A 6,700-nucleotide genomic window follows, 5' to 3' on the forward strand; every position below is an offset into this window, starting at 1 on the left:
ATTTCCAGTTTTATTAACAGTAAATTATTTCTAAATATATAAAAATTAGCACATATAAACCTTGCTCATTTTGGTGATGCATGAGTAGCCACTGTAGCAGATAAACTCCAAACCAGCAACAAGGCCCCTGCTCTCCCTTTCTTACAGTTCCTTCTTTTGAACCAAGAATTCCCTCAAAACAAAAACAAAATTCCAATTGGAGATATGCCAAATTGAGATATCGTCTGTTAGCGCTCCCACTAGCAGAGATAATTAAGTAGTGATGAGAGGTGGTCAGGAGATAAGTCCCCTTTGAACTAAATGGGGTGTTGAAGGGCACAGCCTCAGATATTCTGAAGAAGACAATCATCATCATGGGGAGGGAGAAAAATCTCTGGGGAGGAGAGAACGTCTACATCGAGGCAAATATACTGGCTCGAGCACCAACTGGAAAGAAACTGGATTTTCTAGTTGCCAATTAAATAACACACAGAGGCAAAAAGGCTGCAGGTGGTTGAAAGCAGTATCAGATAACAGGCAGAGCCCTTTCAAGCTTTAAATAACTTATTGCCTGGAAAGATTAAAATGGACTGGAATTGCATATAACTTATTTTTTACGTCTTTTGTAAATCTTTGTTTCCTTGTGCTGAGCTGATGAAAAACGAAAGTGGGAATTTCTTACTGTCTCACATGATGCAGGGAAGCGAAGACAGCCTTAAATCATGGCTACACGAAAAACATCCCTGATCTTTGAACTCATGCAAGACCCAAGACCTGTTTAAAATGCAGTTAATGGACATAAAAGATGGTTAAGGAGACTGGGCTACAGATAAGAATGGGAGATGTAGAACCTGTAGACGGTGAACAGGAACTAGCTGAGGAAACACATTTATGGCTGCTGGAAAGGTGGGAGCTGATGATGGAATCTGCAGCAAGAAGAGCACAAGACAGATCAAAGCATAGTTGTTTTTTACATTGAATGTGCTTTCAAAGCTGTGTCTAATGAGATTTGTGGAACAATGAATATACAAACAGAAAAAGTCTCCCATCTTCTAGAGACTGAAATGATCAAAGATTGAAAAAAGGAAAAATGACAATGATTTAATAATTTTACAGGCAAACAAATATGGATTACTATGTTTCTGAGCTTCATTGGAACCAATGAAGAGAAACTCGCCACAAGGAACTGGAAAAATATTATTTTGGACATTTGAAGGTAACAGTAGTTAATGAAGAGCTACATTGAGAAAAGAATTTTGGATGCCTGGGACGAAAATTTGGGATTACCATTTTTTTAAAAAAAAATTAACAACTTCAGCATAACAAATTATCAAAACAAATAATCTTAATTATTCCCCCCTCCCCAGCAAACCCTCCCTCCCTCCCCCCCTAAGACTTCCCTCAGCTCCTCTCTGATTTCTAAACACGTTAACCTCTGCATATTGTAAAATTGTATACATCCTTATATTATATCTGTCTACTATGTTAACCCTCAATAAATTTGTGTGTTTATTCAAAACCTGCCAAGGAGTCCAGTTCATTTTGTTGTCTTTTTAAATAATTTATAAAAGGCTCCCATTCTTCTTTAAAGTCACAGTTGTCCTTGTCTTGCAATTTGCATGTCAATTTCGCCATTTCTGCATAGTTCATCAATTTCTCTTGCGACTGTTCTTTTGTCGGGGTTTCTTCATTCTTCCATCCTTGTGCAATCAAAACTCTTGCCGCTGTTGTAGCATACATATTTTTTCCCCCTTGGCAGTTCTTGTCCTACAATCCCTAACAGAAATGCTTCTGGTTTTTTTTATAAATGTCATTTTAAACATTTTCTTCAACTCATTGTATATCATTTCCAAAAAATTTTAAATTTCTCTGCAGTCCCTCCTCATATGGTAGAAGGTCCCTTCCTTTTCTTTACATTTCCAACATATGTTTGACCCAGTTTTATACATTTTTGCTATCTGTACTGGTGTTATATATCATCTATACATCATTTTCATATAATTTTCTTTCAGAAGAGAACAATCTATAAATTTTAAATCTGTTTTCCACAGTTTTTCCCAATCTTCAAATTGTATGTTATGTCCTATATCTTGTGCCCATTTGATCACAACCGATCTCACCTCATCTTTTGTTTCCCATTCTAGCAGAATACTATATGCACCCTTCAGCAACTTCACTTTCCCTTCTATTACTTCCTTTTTAAATCTAGAAGTGGTGTAACTAAATCCTTTCTTGTTATCTTCTTTATACATCTCATGTAATTGCCTATAATGTAACCAACTCTGAAAATGATCTTTTACCGTATTTCCTCATATTCTTTTGAAAATTTGGGATTAGCCGAATGGAAAAAAGCTGGATATTTCTAGAGTGCATATGTTAAATATTTTGAATAATTGATATACAAATAATTGGCAGGTGGAAAAGTGGAAGCCTATTTTTCCCCTTTAATTTCCTCCCTCCCTCTCCTTTACTTTGTTTTACGATTGTTAATATTTGATAGCACTCTATTAACTTGGTTCTTATATGTTTTGATTTCTGAAGATTTATATTTGGGATAAATGAAGATATACATACAGAGAGGTGATGGATCAAAGAGAGGGACCTGTGTGAGAGACAGGCCAGAATGAATTTTCCTCAGGGTGTGAGGCCGAGGAAGGGGGAAGCGCTCCCTGCTGAGAGCTGGGAAAACTCACTTCTTTGCCTGTGGATTGAAGATTCAGCTATAATTATGATAGAGGACTATATACACATAATTCTGTGCTTTATTACGTGTCTTTTCTTGTTCTTCTCTCTCATCTCTTTGATTCTATTTGTTCTAGATACTATTTTATTGTATTGTGAAAACTAATAAAAATCTTTGGGGGGGGGGGAAAGAATTCCCTCAAAACAGAGGGAAAAAATCCTCTGCAAAACAGGATACCTGGCCACCCTAGCTGCTGCCCAGTCACATTCAGTTTGCCCTGGTTTCTATGAGCAGGCCATCCAGAAGGCTGGAGGGGGGGTGTCCCTCTTTAAAGACGGCTGGCACCTGTCCATGTGATGATGGGTTCACCACTCTCGGTCCAACTTCTCTTCAGTTAGCTTTCACCAGCCAGGAAAGGCAGAGTTCCAGGCAATGTGGTTGAATACATTTGTGCAAGTATCCTGTCCACATCATCAGGCTGCATTAACTAGAAATGGCCCCATAACACTGGACCATGCACTGCATTAAACACCTTGGCTGGATTTACTGTAATAGCAGCATCTTAAGTCACTATGAGGTCAAGCAACTGTCCTCAGAATGCCTTGCAAGCTGCTTGCAAATCATCCCCATGCGTTCCTGGTGCCCATCATTTCCAGACCACTTGCAGCACCTCTGCCTAGACAACTCCTTGGTGATGCATGCTATGAGTCCTTCACTGCCTACTTAGCTTAATTTGTATACAGCCTTTCATACATGGATCTCAGGGCAGTTCACAGCATAAAAACACATGATAAAACCCAAAATACGTAATAAAAACATCAACAAAACACTAGTAACTCCCCTCCCCACGCCTCATTCAGGTGCTAAAGATGTGGGATATAGGGGTGATGAAAGCTTAGGAACACTGCTGTTCCTGTTTTATTGAGATTTTGCTATGTTATGTTGTTTTGATTATTTTGTACATTTTCTTCTATTAACAGGTGTTTTGGGGGAGATTTGAGCTGAAAAGCAGCACAGTATATAAAAACCCCATAATAATAATAATGTTCCAATAGATATCAAATTTTAATAGGTCACAAAAAACTCAGTGAGGCAGTCTAGAAAACCCATTGATTTTTCAAAGCAACTGCTGATAACATATCTGTTATTTCAGACTGGGTTTCATGTGAGTTTAGAAAATATAAAACATACTGACATTTTATGTATCTTGAGAATTTTTGCTCAGAATCATTTATTTTTCTGATCTAGTAGTATCATCAAAATATGACTGTATGTAATTATGCAGGCGAGTTGACAGTGGCACAAAGTTTGGTTTATAAGTTGTCGTCACGTTGAAAGTAAAGCCTTTCTCTGCTGTTCTAAACATAACAACTTTCCTCCGTCCATCTTCTGAAACATATTTGGTCAATCCAGTTGCATTCTCTAAATGCAGAAAAAAAGAAAAGAAAAGGCAAAAGTCCCACTTCATAAGAGTTCCTAAGAGAAAAAACTATTTGTTTTTTGCTATTTATCATTTTTTGAAGCATCGTGATGGATGAGACAATATATTTAAAAAATGAATGGATTGTTTTACACATATTTAACTTACACAAGGACACTTCAAAGTGCATTGCCAAAGCACTAATGATTGCTGCCATCAAGTTCTGCACAAAAACCTTACTTTGAAATATAGGGAGTTATCACTAAGTTGGTCCCAGACAATAAACAATTCAAAAATTAATAATTCAAGCGCATTTAATTTGACACCCATTAGCTAGTGTGGCAATGGGCAGAAGTTCTGCACAACTTCAGAGCTTGCAGACTATTACCTTTAGGCGTACCCCGCCCCCTGCCCCAGTCAAACAGCTGTGGGAAGCTGCTTCTCCTGTTACACAAGAAAGCATCAGGACATTTACAACATCAATATTTGAAGAAAGCAGGGCTCATTCGTCAAGCACCTATGGGTCTCCAGATGTTGCTGGACTGCAACTACCGTCAAGGGCGCTAACTTGGATAAAATATTGGGGGCTCCGGGTAAGCCCTGCCCCACATAACTGGGACCTCAACTCTACAATCTTATTATTTTAAGATTGGAAAACGGGGCGGGGGGAATAAGGGCTTTTAGAAAGCGGTGGGGGGGGGCGCGCGCTTCTTTTGGTGGGAAGAGGAAGGGGATAAAAAGAAAAGGGGCGCTCTACACATGCTCAGAGGCGCTCCAGGGGCAAGCGGTCCCCATACAAAGGCGAAGGATCCTACCGAGCACCCGCTCCTCCTCGGTCTTCTCCCTCTCCTCCTTCGCCTCCTTCTCCTTCGCCACGCGGGAATACGTGTAGATGTAGATGGAGCCCAGGATGGTCCACACGCCGAAGGTGTACACCATGGCGGGCCGGCTGCTCACGGCCTTCCAGGCCTGCCACAGATTCATCCTGCGCGACCTCTTCTTCTTGGAGGGCTGCGGAACTCGTGAGACAGAGATGAGGGCAGGGGGGAGGACCAGGCCCGCGCTCCCCGCTACCTACTTCCGCTCCCACTTCCTGTCCTTTTATTCGCCAGTCTGGCCTCCCTCGCTCGTTGGTCCCTCGGACTTGACTCCGCCTCTTCGCGTGCCGGGCGAAATGCTTCATTCCCATTGGCCGCGCCTGGAGCCAATCGCTCGCCTTTCCCTGCGACCCGGGCGCGGCCGAGATGATGGTCTGATGGTTCTTTGATCACCAGTAATCATCATTTTTCTTCTTCTTTTATATCGCCCTTTATCCGAAAATTTCAAGGCGGTTCCCAGCATAAAATATAGAATGAAACCGCAAAGTACATAATAAAAGCACAAACAAACCAAACCAAACCAAACCAAAAAAGCACAAACAAACCAAACCAAGAAATTCGTTTGTGTTTTTTTATAAAATATTTATTGAAATTTTAGAAAAACATAGGTTTACAGAATACAAAAAAAAACATAGGAAAAGCAAAAGGTAAAAAAATAAAACATACAAAAATACATAATAAAAAATAAAAAAATAAAAATACAAAATACAAAAAACGGATAGATAAAAAAGAGTTAAAAACAAATCCATTTTTTGTAACTTTAAACTCATTAGCTTGTTTCCTTGACCTCCTCACACCTCCCCTTTTTGTATTCCCATTTAAATAATCAAATCAGCAAATCCTTACCCTCTTTCGTTTATCTTAACTCTATATCTTAACATATTATAACTCTGTATTTTCATCCATTATCAATTCACTTTTGCATATTCTCATTAACTTTGTTGCTAATGCCACGTATTTTCAATCCAACATCATTTTTAACATTCATTAATTTTACAGTGTTTCTGCAAGTAGTCTTTAAATTTCTTCCAATCTTCTTCCACCGACTCTTCTCCCTGGTCTCGGATTCTGCCAGTCATTTCCGCTAATTCCATATAGCCCATCACCTTCGTCTGCCACTCTTCCAGGGTGGGTAAATCTTGTGTCTTCCAATACTTTGCAATGAGTATTCTTGCTGCTGTTGTTGTATACATGAAGAAAGTTCTATCCTTCTTTGGCACCAATTGGCCGACTATGGCCAGGAGAAAGGCCTCTGGTTTCTTCAGAAAGGTATATTTAAATACCTTTTTCATTTCATTATAGATCATCTCCCAGAAAGCCTTAATCTTTGGGCATGCCCACCAAAGGTGAAAGAATGTACCTTCATTTTCTTTACATTTCCAACATTTGTTATCGGGCAAATGATATATTTTTGCAAGCTTGACTGGTGTCATATACCACCTGTATATCATTTTCATAATATTCTCTCTTAAGGCATCAAACCAAGAAATTTGAAAGGACACAGCGGCGCCTCTGAACGCTCGTTGTCTTTTAAATAAACCTATTTTGCACTCAGTAGTGACTCTTAACGAAGGGTGGGAACACAGAAGGAAAAGTATCATCAGTTCCATCCACAGAGTAATTTACTGCCTTATGCAGAAAGTCCAGTAGGAACCTGCCAGTTTTAGTGGGTGATAACTGTAGACAATTTGCTGCCCTTTAATAGTATCTGAAAATCTTTTGACTGCGGAAAGTGTTTCA

The sequence above is a fragment of the Podarcis filfolensis genome (assembly GCF_964270895.1).
Source record: "Podarcis filfolensis genome assembly, chromosome: 7".
NCBI lineage: Eukaryota > Metazoa > Chordata > Lepidosauria > Squamata > Lacertidae > Podarcis > Podarcis filfolensis.